This window comes from Balaenoptera ricei, chromosome 8 (assembly GCF_028023285.1).
Source record: "Balaenoptera ricei isolate mBalRic1 chromosome 8, mBalRic1.hap2, whole genome shotgun sequence".
NCBI classification, from domain to species: Eukaryota; Metazoa; Chordata; class Mammalia; order Artiodactyla; family Balaenopteridae; genus Balaenoptera; species Balaenoptera ricei.
Window position 1 is genome coordinate 36,212,119 of NC_082646.1, and position 15,070 is coordinate 36,227,188.

General features: G+C 34.7%; 1 protein-coding gene across 2 annotated transcripts in view; it reads right to left on the bottom strand.

Annotated features, from left to right (window-relative positions):
* Positions 1 to 15,070, bottom strand: part of CNTN5 (contactin 5) — a 1,402,912-nt gene that overhangs the window by 306,930 nt on the left and 1,080,912 nt on the right. The window lies entirely within an intron of this gene.

The following is a 15,070-nucleotide window of genomic DNA, read 5'->3' on the forward strand; positions in this document are numbered from 1 at the left end:
TAAGTAATATATGAGACTGTTTTCCCATATCTTTGCCACCACATTATGTGATCAATCTGTTTAATTTTTGTCAGCATTGAAAGGTTAAAAGTGGCATTCTGTTAAAATTTCTCTGGACTCTAAGAAAGTTGAACATCTTTTCATAATTATATTGATGATTTGAATCTGCTTTTCTGTGAATTGTTTGATTATGTTATTTTTCAATTATTTCTTTCACTTTTCTACTTGCCTGTTCGCATTGCTTAATTTCTTAGAGTTCTTTGTGTATTAGGGCTATTATGACTTTGTTTCTCAGGAAAATTCTTTCTCAGTGTATTGATAGTTTATGATGGTATCTGTGATACAATTTTATAAATATTTTTGGGAGAAACAAACATATTTGTAGTTTCCTTCATGACTTCTGAATTTTTGTTTGCTTGTAGAATTATCTGTAAACCCAAGTTTATGTCCATATTTCCTTCAGCGTTTCTGGTAGCATTTTTTAAAACTTATTTTTAAGCAGTTGGATCTTTAATCCATCTGGACTATATTCATGTTTTTGATGTGAAATAGGAAATGCAACTAATTATTTTAGCATCCTTAAAACTCCTTTTCCGACAATTTTTGGAATGTTGCCTTTGTTATATAATTGGTTCTCACATGCTTAAATCTGTTTTGGGCTTCACAGTTCTGTTCCACTGATTTATTTATTACTATCTATATTTAATGTACTTTATGCTCTGGACCCAGTCTGCTTTTTCAGTTCGATTTCTCACTACTTCCTTCCATATCTCCTGGCCCAGAAACACAACTTTGTGTGTTTCCAGTCATATCTGTTAAAATGCTATTAATTCTTTGAGACCCATTCTAAATACCTCCTCTTCAGTAAAGCCTTTCCTTATTTGTGTAGTCGGCTGGGAATTTTTTTCTTTTAAACATCAAAGTGCTTTGTGTATACTACTTGGATGTCTTGTAACATTTTACGATGGATTATAATTGCTAAATGTAGGATATTTTCCACTAATTTTCCTGACTGGCGCAATAGCAATGTTCACTATTATAAACAATGCTATGATAAACACCCTGTTTATTTTTTAACACTTTTCTTACTTGTTTCTTAGGAATAAAATATAGAATTGAAATTGCTGTACTAGAGTTGACAATTTTTGCTTCAATATCCAGGAAAACTGAACCTTGCATTTTCAAATAACCCTTACATTGGCCTGATATATCGTTATTTTAATGTGCACAAGAATGGATTTGATATATTTTTAAATTTAAGATTTTTGCATCTATATTCAAAGGTGAGATTGTACTCATTAGGATTGTTGGTTTGCATGTGTGCATATTTGTTAGTGAGCTGGTGGTTGCTTTGTTTACAAGCTAGCATTGACAGATTTGGTATCATAGTGATGGGTGATAGCTTGGTAAACATGCCAGAATATTCCTATCTCTTATTCTGATAGCTTAAATAGTAGAGAAATTATATGTTCCTTAGAACACTGATAGGACTCTCACAAAAATTCACCTGCACCTGCCACCATCAGTAGAGTTAGTTTTATGAAAGTGTTTTCAATTTCTTCCATATTTTCTTTAATTATTTGTATATAAATTTTTGCTTGTGTCAACTTTGGCAATTCATGTTTCCCTAGAAAATCAAGCATTTCATCCATAATTTCAATGTTTTAGCAGTGAGTTGTATAAATGCTAATTGTTTAAAGGTTTAAAAAATTCTTCCATCATGAGTGGTCACACCTTTTAGTAGTAGTTAAGCCTGTATTCTACATCCAGACTTCCCAGGATAAAAATAGCTCTACAACTACAATTTTTTTTTTTAAATAGATCTTTATTGGAGTATAATTGCTTCACAATCCTGTGTTAGTTTCTGTTGCACAACAAAGCAAATCAGCCATATGCATACACATGTCCCCATATCCCTCCCCATTGAGCCTCCCTCCCATCCTCCGCATCCCACCCCCTAGGTCATGGCAAAGCACCGAGCCGATCTCCCTGTGCTATGCTGCTGCTTCCCAGCAGCTAACTATTTTACAATCCGTAGTGTTTATATGTCAATGCTACTCTCACTTCATCCCAGCTTCACCCTCCCACCCCATGTCATCAAGCCCATTCTCTATGTCTACCTCTTTATTCCTGTCCTGGAACTAGGTTCATCAGTACCATTTTTTTTTTTTTTAATTTAGATTCCATATATATGTGTTAGCACACAGTATTTGTTTTTCTCTTTCTGACTTACTTCATTCTGTATGACAGACTCTAGGTCCATCCACATCACTACAAATTACTCAGTTTTGTTTCTTTTTATGGCTGAGTAATAGTCCATTGTATATATGTGCCACATCTTCTTTATCCATTCATCTGTTGATGGACATTTAGGTTGGTTCCATGTTCTGGTTATTGTAAATAGTGCTGCAATGAACATTGTGGTGCATACCTCTTTTTGAATTATGGTTTTCTCAGGGTATATGCCAAGTAGTGGGATTTCTGGGTCATATGGTAGTTCTATTTTTAGTTTTTTAAGGAACCTCCATACTGTTTTCCATCGTGGTTGTATCAATTTACATTCCCACCAACAGTGTAGGAGGGGTCCCTTTTCACCATTCCCTTTCTAGCATTTATTGTTTCTAGCTTTTTTGATAATGGCCATTCTGACCAGCGTGAGGTGATACTTCATTGTAGTTTTGATTTGCATGCAACTACAAGTTTTTTAATATCTCATTTCATTTCTTCAGTTACCCCAAGTGTAAAATATGGTAGAAATAATAACACGTAGTTCAGCGGGTAATTATAAACATTTAATGATTTAAATTACTACCTGGCACAGAGCAAGTAGGTGAAAAAAAAATGTTTGCAATAATATGGTGATAATATTTGTATCTTCTTTACAATTTTAATGGTATGAGTATGTGCTTTCTCAATCTTCCCCTCCCCTTTTTAGCATTCTGTGTTGGTTAGGGGCATGATATACCAGGGGATACAATAAAATTCAAACACAAAGATGCTATGTAACCTTAAGAAAGTTATCTAAGTTCTATGATCTGGTTTCCCCAACTGTAAAACGAGGGTATTTATTTGTTCCTTCAGAATGCAAATATCTTGAGGGCAGAGGCATCATTTCTCTTGTTCAGCAGTATGTCCACAGTGTCTCATAGAGTGCTGGACACATAGTTGGTACTTAATAAATGTTTATGAAGTAAATTAATGAATGAGTCTCATAACATGACTTTGAGCATTAAGTGAGCTAAGTTCTTATAAACTGCTTAGCAAAATACATTGCAAGTAGTGAGTACCCAATAAATGTTAGTGACAATGATTAGTTTTGTCAAAGGTTTGTCTCTTTTACAGGTCTTTAAAAAATTTTTTTGAATTTTTAATTTTTGGTGTGTGTTTTAGAGTTTCTATTTTTTATTTCCTTATTCCTGTTTCTTGATTAGCACATTTATTATTATACTCTAATTTTTTAGCTGGAGGTGCAATATAGTTATTTTTTACAGTTAATAATAAAAGTATGACTGCTTTTACCTCTGATATCAGAGGTAACCACATGCCATATATTTTGACATGTAGAAATAGTGACTTGTAGTTTCTGCTTTTTGGAACTTGTTAAATTAATCCTTGTAGCTAAATATAGAATGAATTATTGTGAAAGTTATATGTCCTTTGGAAAAAAAGGTATATTTTATTTTTGATAAAAGTTTTAAAATTAGCTTTTAGATAGTTTTTGTTAATTGTTTAATTCAAGTATTATTTATTGAATAATTTTCAATGAGGTTATCAGTACATGGAATTGAGTGGAAGCAAACAAGTCAGAAACCAATTAGATTTTGAGATGACTACATTGCCAAAGAAACCAAGTGTCTCAGTTTAAAACAGCAACAAATCTTTGAGCATTTGAGCCTTAAAACAAATTTTAAGCTTCCAAATGTAGATCAATAGGAATTTGAGCTACAAAATCTGTACAGCCCCCAAGGAGGGAACACTCCTCAATACACATTTCAACTGTGGCCATGAAATAAAACAAAAAAGAAAAATGTCAGAGAGGGAAGTCAAGATACCCTGGAGGACAGACAAGATAATTTCTTACAGAGTAATATCAGTGTCTAATTAAGAACACTCTCATCCTGGGAGAGATTAACCAAGATGGCAGAGTAGAAGGACGTGCTCTCACTCCCTCTTGCGAGAACACCAGAATCACAACTAGCTCCTGGACAATCATCAACAGGAAGACACTGGAACTCACCAAAAAAGATACCCCACATCCAAAGACAAAGGAGAAGCCACAATGAGATGGTAGGAGGGGCGCAATCAGAGTAAAATCAAATCCCATAACTGTTGCGTGGGTGACACAGACTGGCAAACACTTATACCACAGAAGTCTACCCACTGGAGTGAAGGTTTTGAGCCCCACGTCAGGCTTCCCAACCTGGGGGTCTGGCAACGGGAGGAGGAATTCCTAGAGAATCAGACTTTGAAGCCTAGTGGGAATTGATTGCAGGACTCCGACAGGACTGGGGGAAACAGAGACCCCACTCTTGGAGGGCGCACACAGAATAGTGTGCACATTGGGACCCAGGGGAAGGAACAGTGAACCTGGGGGAGACTGAACCAGACCTACCTGCTAGTGTTGGAAGGTCTCCTGCAGAGGCAGTGGGTGGCTCTGTTTCACCATGGGGACAAAGACACAGGCAGCAGAAGTTCTGGGAAGTACTCCTTGGTGTGAGCCCTCCCAGAGTCGGTCATTAGCCCCACCAAAAAGCCCTGGTAAGCTCTAGTGTTGGGTTGCCTCAGGCAAAACAACCAACAGGGAGGAAACACAGCACCACCCATCAACAGTCAAGTGGATTAAAGTTTTACTGAGCTCTGAACACCACAGCAACAGTCAGCTCTACGCACCACCAGAGCCTCCCATCAAATCTCTTACATAGCCTCAAACACCAGAGGGCAGCCAGCAGAAGCAAGAAAAACTACAATCCTGCAGCCTGTGGAACAAAAACCACATTCACAGAAACATAGGCAAGATGAAAAGGCAGAGGGCTATATACCAGATGAAGGAACAAGATAAAACCCCAGAAAAACAATTAAATGAAGTGGAGATAGGCAACCTTCCAGAAAAAGAATTCAGAATAATGATAGTGAAGATGATCCAAGACCTTGGAATACGAAAGGAGGCAAAGATCGAGAAGATGCAAGAAATGTTTAACAAAGATCTAGAAGAATTAAAGAACAAACAAACAGAGATGAAAAATACAATAACTGAAATGAAAACTACACTAGAAGGAATCAATAGCAGAATAATTGAGGCAGAAGAACGGATAAGTGACCTGGAAGACAGAATGGTGGAATTCACTGCTGCGGAACAGACTAAAGAAAAAAGAATGAAAAGAAATGAAGACAGCCTAAGAGACCTCTGGGACAACATTAAATGCAACAACATTCGCATTATAGGGGTCCCAGAGGAGAAGAGAGAGAGAAAGGACCTGAGAAAATATGTGAAGAGATTATAGTCGAAAACTTCCCTAACATGGGAAAGGAAATAGCCACCCAAGTCCAGGAAGCGCAGAGAGTCCCATACAGGATAAACCCAAGGAGAAACATGCCAAGACACATAGTAATCAAATTGGCAAAAATTAAAGACAAAGAAAAATTATTGAAAGCAGCAAGGGAAAAATGACAAATAACATACAAGGGAACTCCCATAAGGTTAACAGCTGATTTCTCAGCAGAAACTCTACAAGCCAGAAGGGAGTGGCATGATATACTTAAAGTGATGAAAGGGAAGAATCTACAACCAAGATTACTCTACCTCGCAAGGATCTCATTTAGTTTTGATGGAGAAATCAAAAGCTTTACAGACAAGCAAAAGCTAAGAGAATTCAGCACCACCACACCAGCTCTACAACAAATGATAAAGGAAATTCTCTAAGTGGGAAACACAAGAGAAGAAAAGGACCTACAGAAACAAACCAAAAACAATTAAGAAAATGGTCACAGGAACATACATATCGATAATTACCTTAAACGTGAATGTATTAAATGCTCCAACCAAAACACACAGGCTTGCTGAATGGGTACAAAAACAAGACCCATATATATGCTGTCTACAAGAGACCTACTTCAGACCTAGGGACACATACAGACTGAAAGTGAGGGGATAGAAAAAGATATTCCATGCAAATGGAAATCAAAAGAATGCTGGAGTAGCTATACACATATCAGATAAAATAGAATTTAAAATAAAGAGTGTTACAAGAGACAAGGAAGGACACTAGATAATGAGGGATCAATCCAAGAAGAAGATATAACAATTATAAATATATATGCACCCAACATAGGAGCACCTCAATACATAAGGCAACTGCTAACAGCTATAAAAGAGGAAATCGACAGTAACACAATAATAGTGGGGGACTTTAACACCTCACTTACACCAATGGACAGATCATCCAAAATGAAAATAAATAAGGAAACAGAAGCTTTAAATGACACAATAGACCAGATAGATTTGATTGCTATTTATAGGACATTCCATCCAAAAACAGCAGATTACACTTTCTTCTCAAGTTCACATGGAACATTCTCCAGGATAGATCACATTTTGGGTCACAAATCAAGCCTCAATAAATTTAAGAAAATTGAAATCATATCAAGCATCTTTTCTGACCACAATGCTATGAGATTAGAAATGAATTACAGGGAAAAAAAAACGTGAAAAGCAAAAACACATGGAGGCTAAACAATACGTTACTAAATAACCAAAAGATCACTGAAGAAATCAAAGAGGAAATCAAAAAATACCTAGAGACAAATGACAATGAAAACACAATGATCCAAAACCTATGAGATGCAGCAAAAGCAGTTCTAAGAGGAAAGTTTATAGCTATACAAGCCTATCTCAAGAAACAAGAAAAATCTCAAGTAAACAATCTAACCTTACACCTAAAGGAACTAGAGAAAGAAGAACAAACAAAACCCAAAGTTAGCAGAAGGAAAGAAATCTTAAAGATCAGAGTGGAAATAAATGAAATAGAAACAAACAAAACAATAGCAAAGATCAATAAAACTAAAAGCTGGTTCTTTGCGAAGATAAACAAAATTGATAAGCCATTAGCCAGACTCATCAAGAAAAAGAGGGAGAGGACTCAAATCAATAAAATCAGAAATGAAAAAGGAGAAGTTAAAACAGACACCACAGAAATACAAAGCATCCTAAGAGACTACTATAAGCAACTCTATGCTAATAAAATCAACAACCTGGAAAAAATGGACAAATTCTTAGGAAGGTATTACCTTCCAAGACTGAAGCAGGAAGAAGCAGAAAATATGAACAGACCAATAACAAGTAATGAAATTGAAACTGTGATTAAAAATCTTCCAAAAAACAAAAGTCCAGGACCAGATGGCTTCACAGGTGAATTCTATCAAACATTTAGAGAAGAGCTAACGCCCATCCTTCTCAAACTCTTCCAAAAAATTGCAGAGGAAGGAACACTCCCAAACTCATTCTATGAGGCCACCATCACCGTGATACCAAAACCAGACAAAGATACTACAAAAAAAGAAAATTACAGACCAACATCACTGATGAATATAGATGCAAAAATCCTCAACAAAATACTAGCAAAGAGAATCCAACAACACATTAAACGCATCATACACCATGATCAAGTGAGATTTATCCCAGGGATGCAAGGATTCTTCAATATACGCAAATCAATCAGTGTGATACACCATATTAACAAAATGAAGAATAAAAACCATATGATCATCTCAATAGATGCAGAAAAAGCTTTTAACAAAATTCAACACCCATTTATGATAAAAAACTCTGCAGAAAGTGGGCATAGAGGGAAACTACCTCAACATAATAAAGGCCATATACGACAAACCCACAGCAAACATCATTGTCAATGGTGAAAAACTGAAAGCATTTCCTCTAAGATCAGGAACACAACAAGAATGTCCACTCTCGCCACTATTATTCAACATAGTATTGGAAGTCCTAGCGAGAGCAGTCAGAGAAGAAAAAGAAATAAAAGGAATACAAATTGGAAAAGAAGAAGTAAAATTGTCACCGTTTGCAGATGACATGATACTATACATAGAGAAACCATAAATGCCACCAGAAAACTACCAGAGCTGATCAATGAATTTGGTAAAGTTGCAGGATACAAAATTAATGCACAGAAATCTCTTGCATTCCTATACACTAATGATGAAAAATCTGAAAGAGAAATTAAGGAAACACTCCCATTTACCATTGCAACAAAAAGAATGATATACCTAGGAATAAACCTACCTAGGGAGACAAAAGACCTGTATGCAGAAAACTATAAGGCACTGATGAAAGAAATTAAAGATGATACCAACAGATGGAGAGATATATCATGTTCTTGGATTGGAAGAATCAATATTGTGAAAATGACTATACTACCCAAAGCCATCTACAGATTCAATACAATCCCTATCAAATTACCAATGGCATTTTTTACGGAACTAGAACAAATCATCTTAAAATTTGTATGGAGACACAAAAGACTCCGAATACCCAAAGCAGTCTTGAGGGAAAAAAAACGGAGCTGGAGGAATCAGACTCCCTGACTTCAGACTATACTACAAAGCTACAGTAATCAAGACAATATGGTACTGGCACAAAAACAGAAACATAGATCAATGGAACAAGATAGAAAGCCCAGAGATAAACCCACACACCTATGGTCAACTAATCTATGACAAAGGAGGCAAAGATATACAATAGAGAAAAGACAGTCTCTTCAATAAGTGGTGCTGGGAAAACTGGACAGCTACATGTAAAAGAATGAAATTAGAATACTCCCTAACACCATACACAAAAATAAACTCAAAATGGATTTGAGACCTAAATGTAAGACCGGACACTATAAAACTCTTAGAGGAAAACATCGGAAGAACACTCTTTGACATAAATCACAGCAAGATCTTTTTTGATCCACCTCCTAGAGTAATGGAAATAAAAACAAAAATAAACAAATGGGACCTAATGAAACTTCAAAGCTTTTGCACAGCAAAGGAAACCATAAACAAGACAGCCCTCAGAATGGGAGAGAATATTTGCAAACGAATCAACGGACAAAGGATTAATATCCAAAATATATAAATAGCTTATGCAGCTCAATATTAAAGAAACAAACAACCCAATCCAAAAATGGGCAGAAGACCTAAATAGACATTTCTCTAAAGAAGACATATAGACGGACAAGAAGCACATGAAAAGATGCTCAACATCACTAGTTATTAGAGAAATGCAAATCAAAGCTACAGTGAGGTATCACCTCACACCAGTTAGAATGGGCATCATCAGAAAATCTACAAACCAAAAATGCTGGAGAGGGTGTGGAGAAAAGGGAACCCTCTTGCACTGTTGGTGGGAATGTAAATTGATACAGCCACTATGGAGAACAATATGGAGGTTCCTTAAAAAACTAAAAAATAGAATTACCATATGATCCAGCAATCCCACTACTGGGCATATACCCAGAGAAAAACGTAATTCAAAAAGACACATGCACTCCAATGTTCATTGCAGCACTATTTACAATAGCCAGGTCATGGAAGCAACCTAAATGCCCATCGACAGACGAATGGATAAAGAAGAAGTGGTACATATATACAGTGGAATATTACTCAGCCATAAAAAGGAACGAAATTGGGTCATTTGTAGAGACGTGGATGGATCTAGAGACTGTCATACAGAGTGAAGTAAGTCAGAAAGAGAAAAACAAATATCGTATATTAACACATGTATGTGGAACCTAGAAAAATGGTACAGATGAACCATTTTGCAGGGCAGAAGTTGAGACATAGATGTAGAGAACAAACATATGGACACCAAGGGGGGGAAAACCGCAGTGGGGTGGGGATGGTGGTGTGCTGAATTCGAGATTGGGATTGACATGTAGACGATGATGTGTATAAAATTGATGACTGATTAAAAAAAAAAAAAAAAACAAAGAACTCTCTCATTCTTCCCACACACACAAGAGAGAAAAGCTTTACAATGAATGATCTTACAGGAGAATTTCATATTTGTGATGGACCAGTGAGTAGTTTGGGGCTCCTGTTCTCCTCTTTTCTGTGTGGAATATTTTTTCTGTGGATAATGAACTTCTCTTTTAAGTACCTATGTAACAGAATCAAGATGATCCATATCTAGACCTGATGGAGATCTGGAAATCTTGGACTTGAGTGGATGCAGAGGCCAGATGAGATTTGGTTTGTCTCCCTTGGGAAAAGGAACGAGTGCATTCAATGTGTTTGAAGAACCAAAATATTCCTTAGAAGAATAGATTAACTAAGTGTTCAAAAACCACATTTTCCCTTTTCCCTGGACACATAATTACACCTCATTTTTCCAGCATCCCTTAGGTAGGGGCATGGGATTGAGGTCTGGTCAATAGAATACGGAAAGAACAATGTACCAAATGTGATCCAGGAATGAATTTTCCACATGATCCCCCATTTTCACTTTTCCTGGGTCTGCTGGATAGATGTTAATGTCAATGGTAACTCTTGCAGAAATAGGTACATATAAAATGCTTTTATGTCTTTGTTGTAGGGAGGAATTAACTTTTAAAGCAACATATAAAACATTGCTACCCATAAAAATATTGATACATTTGACTGCATTAATATTAACAATTTCTTTTTATTAAAAGAACACACCTGGGGAGGAGTTACTTGCCAAACAAATAACTGACAAAGCCTACAGATTGAATAAAGAACTCTTACAAATGCATAAGAAAACAACTCATAAAAATGAGAAAAAGACAAAAGAAAAAAACATAAATTATCACAAAACATATGACAGCACATTGAATCTCATTAATAATCAGGAAAATGAAAATTTAGATTACAATGAAATTTTATTTCATGCCTAACAGATTTGCAAAATGTAGTACTTTGAAAAACCTGATAATTGTAGACATGGATGTCAATCAATAAGAAGTCTTATACACATGGTAGGGTTTTATATTTGTACAACAGCTTTGGAAAACTATTGGAATCAACTTACACGTGAGAATAATTACATATTCTATGATCTGGAAGATCACTAATGAGATGGAATGGAATTACTAATTACAATCCCCAGAGAAACTCTTGCACATGTCCACAAAGAATAATGTACACTAGTTTTATAGTGGTATTTACAAATAAACCTTTTTTAAGATATAATTTACCAAAAATAAAATAAATCTATTTAAGGGTACAGTTTGAAGAGTCTTGACAAATGTACATGCCTATTCAACCATCACCTTAATTAGGTTAATCAGGATATAGAATATTTCTTTCACCCCCCAGAAGTTTCCTCATGCCCCTTCCCTATCACCCTCACCCTTGTCCCAGGTGATCAATTATCTGACTTCCATAATTTAAGATTACTTTGTCTTTTTTAGTCTGTAATGTAACTTGAATCATACAGTCTGTACCATTTTTAGTCTGGCTTTTTCTCTCAACATAAGATTTGTGAGATTAATCTATGTTGTTGTGTGGATCAATAGGTCATTTCTTTTAATGGTTGAGTAGTATTTTAATACATGGATAAGCCACAATTTGTTTACCCAGTCTTGACTATTGGACATTTGGGTTGTTTTCCATTTTAAACGATTATGAATAAAAACGCTTTGTACATTCATGTACAAGTTTTTGGTGGACATATTTTTATGTCTCTTGGGTAAGTAACTAGGAGTAGAATTTCTAGGTTATATGATAAGGTTAATGTTTAACTGTATAAAAAACTGCCAGACTATTTGCCATAATAACTATATAATTTTATACTTCCACCAGAAATGTGTAAAATTTCCAGCTGTTTTACATCTTTGAAAAATACTTGGTATTGTCAAACTTTTAAATTTTATTCAGTATGAATATCCACATGTTGCAGTACTATTTGCTCAAAATAGTACTCTTTCCCCATTGAATTACTTGGCATTTTTGTGACAAACTAATCTTATATGTGTGGGTCTATTTATGGACTCTCTTCTGTTCCCTTAATCTGTAAACCTGTCTTATGCCAGTTCCTCACTTTCCTGATTACTACTGCTTTTAGAGAAAATCTTGAAATCAAGTGTGTTAAGTCTTTTATGTTCATTCTTTTTTTACCAAATTGTTGTGGCTATTCTATATTCTTTGAATTGTAATGTAAATTTTAAAAGGAGCTTGCTAATTTGTTTCCTGGGATTTTGACTGAATTATGTTGAATTCATATGTGAATTTGGGGAGATTGACATCTGAACACTACCGAGTGTTGTAATCCATAAACATGGTATATCTCCTCATTTATTTAGATATTCTTTCATTTCTCTCAGCAATATTATGTGATTTCTCAGTGTACAAGTCGTGTGTATATTTTGTATAGTTTATCCCTAAATATTAACTTTAGTAATTTTTGGTAGATTCTCAATATAGTACACATACATATCTACAGCATCTGCAGAGACTGTTTTACTTCTTCCTTTCCTGTCTCTAAGACATTTTATTTATTTTTATGGCTTCTTTTGCTATCTAGGATCCATCCCCATTGAATGTTGAACATAACTAGTTAGAGAAAAAAAAGAAAGAGAAAAAAAGAAAGGAGGACATTTTAGTTTTTACCATTTAGTATGATGTTGAATATATATATATATTTTTTGTAGATACCCTTTTTCTGGCTGAGGAAGCTTCCCTCTAATCCTACATTGTTAAGCGTTTCATTAAGTATGTTGAATTTTGTCATATGCTTTTTTTGCACTAACAAACATGAATGTAAGATTATCCTCTTTTATTTTATTCATGTGACAAGTTGCATTAATTGATTTTTAAAAATTTTTATTTATTTATTTATTTATGGCTGCATTGGGTCTTCGTTGCTGCGTGTGGGCTTTCTCTAGTTGTGGTAAGCAGGGGCTACTCGTCATTGTGGTTCGCGGGTTTCTCATTGTAGTGGCTTCTCTTGTTGCGGAGCATGGGCTCTAGGTGTGCGGGCTTCAGTAGTTGTGGCTCACGGGCTCTAGAGTACAGGCTCAGTTAGTTGTGGCACACGGACTTAGTTGCTCCACGGCATGTGGGATCTTCCCAGACCAGGGCTCGAACCCATGTCCCCTACATTGGCAGGCGGATTCTTTATCACTGCACCACCAAAGAAGCCTACATTAATTGATTCTTAAAAGTTAAACCATTTCTGTATTCCTGAGGTAAACCTCGCTTGGCCATGTGGTATCATTTCTTCCTTATGTGCCTGACAAAATACATCAGTGAAGCTATCCTATTCTAAAGTTTTTGCAGTGAGGAGGTTTTAAATTACAAATTCAATTTCATTAATAGATATGGGATAATTCGGATTTTTCTATTTCTTTTTGTGCCAATTATGCAAACTATGTCTTTTAAGGAGTTTATTTAGTTTAATTGTAAAATTAAATGTTAAACATTCCCTTCCTGTCATTTAATATTTTAGAGATATAGTGATGTTTCCTCTTTCCTACTTGATATTGATAATTTGAATTTTATCTCCTCTTTTTTATGTTTATCAATTGTATTGACATTTTCTATAAGAACAGCTTTGTATTTCATTTTTTCCCATTGTCTGTCCATATTCAATTTCATGGATTTCTGCTATTTAATCTTTCTTTCCTTGTATTAACTTTGATTTTAAATTGATTGACATTTCTAATTGTTTAAGGTGGAAGTTTAGACCATTGCTTTTCAAATTTTCCCTTTTTTAAATATATAAATTTACACTTAAGCATTACATTAACTATATCACACACTGTGTTTTCATTATTATTCAGTTCAAAATATTTTCTAATTTCCCCCGTGGTTTCTTCTTTGACAATTTGGTTATTTAGTTGTGTTCTTTTGAATTTCCAAATATTTTGGTGACTTTTCAAGTATCCTTTTGTTATTGATGTACAGTTTAATTTTGTTTCAGCTAAAGATTCCACATATACATGATATCACATGATATTTGTCTTTTTGTGTCTGATTTACTTCACTCAGTATGACATGATATCACTTATATGTGGAATCTAAAAAAAAAAGGGTGCAAATGAACTTATTTACAAAACAGAAGTAGAGTCACATATGTAGAAAACAAACTTATGGTTACCACAGGATAAGCGGGGGAAGGATAAATTGGGAGACTGGGGCTGACATAAACACACTACTATATATAAAGTAGATAACTAATAAGAACCTACTGTATAGCACAGGGAACTCTACTCAATACTCTGTAATGGCCTATAGGGGAAAAGAATCTAAATAAAGAGTGTATATATGTAAACGTATAACTGATTCACTTTGCAGTACACCTGAAACTAACACAAAATTATAAATCAATTATATTCCAATAAAATTTTTTAAAAAAAGAATATACCTTCTAAATTTTCAGTCCTGTAATAAGGAGTGATACTTCTCTTATGGTCTACCATATAGTTAATCTTTGTGAATGTTCCATGAGTAGATTTTTTAAGTGTGTTCTGTAGTTAGTGGCTGTAGTGTTCTTTAAATATAAATTATGTCAAGTTGGCTAATAATTGTATTCAAGTCTTCTGTACTTTACTGATTTTCTGTCTTTTTGTTCTTGTAATTGATAAATTACTGGAGAAGAATGTTACTTTATTGATTTTCCATCCTGGTATTCTTGTAATTTATAAGTTACTGGAGAAGAGTGTTAAAATTTCCAATTATAATTGGGGATTTGTCAATTTCTTCTTTAATATCAAATTTTCCTTCATATATTTTAAAGCTTTGTTATTAGGTGCATATACATTTTAGATTTCTAATATCATCTTGAGAAATTAATCTTTTTATTATTATGAAGAGCCTATCTTCATATTAGGTAACAATCCTTGTGCTAAATATACTACCTGATATTAAGATAGTAACTTTAACTTTCTTATGAATAATGTTTATATCTTTTTTATCCTCTTGCTTTCAACATATATATTCTTGATAAATGATAGATAGATAGATAGATAAATATACACACACATTTAAAATGGGATTCTTGCAGATAGTATATTATGGTATAATAGGGTCTTGCTTTTTCATCCAGTTTGACAAT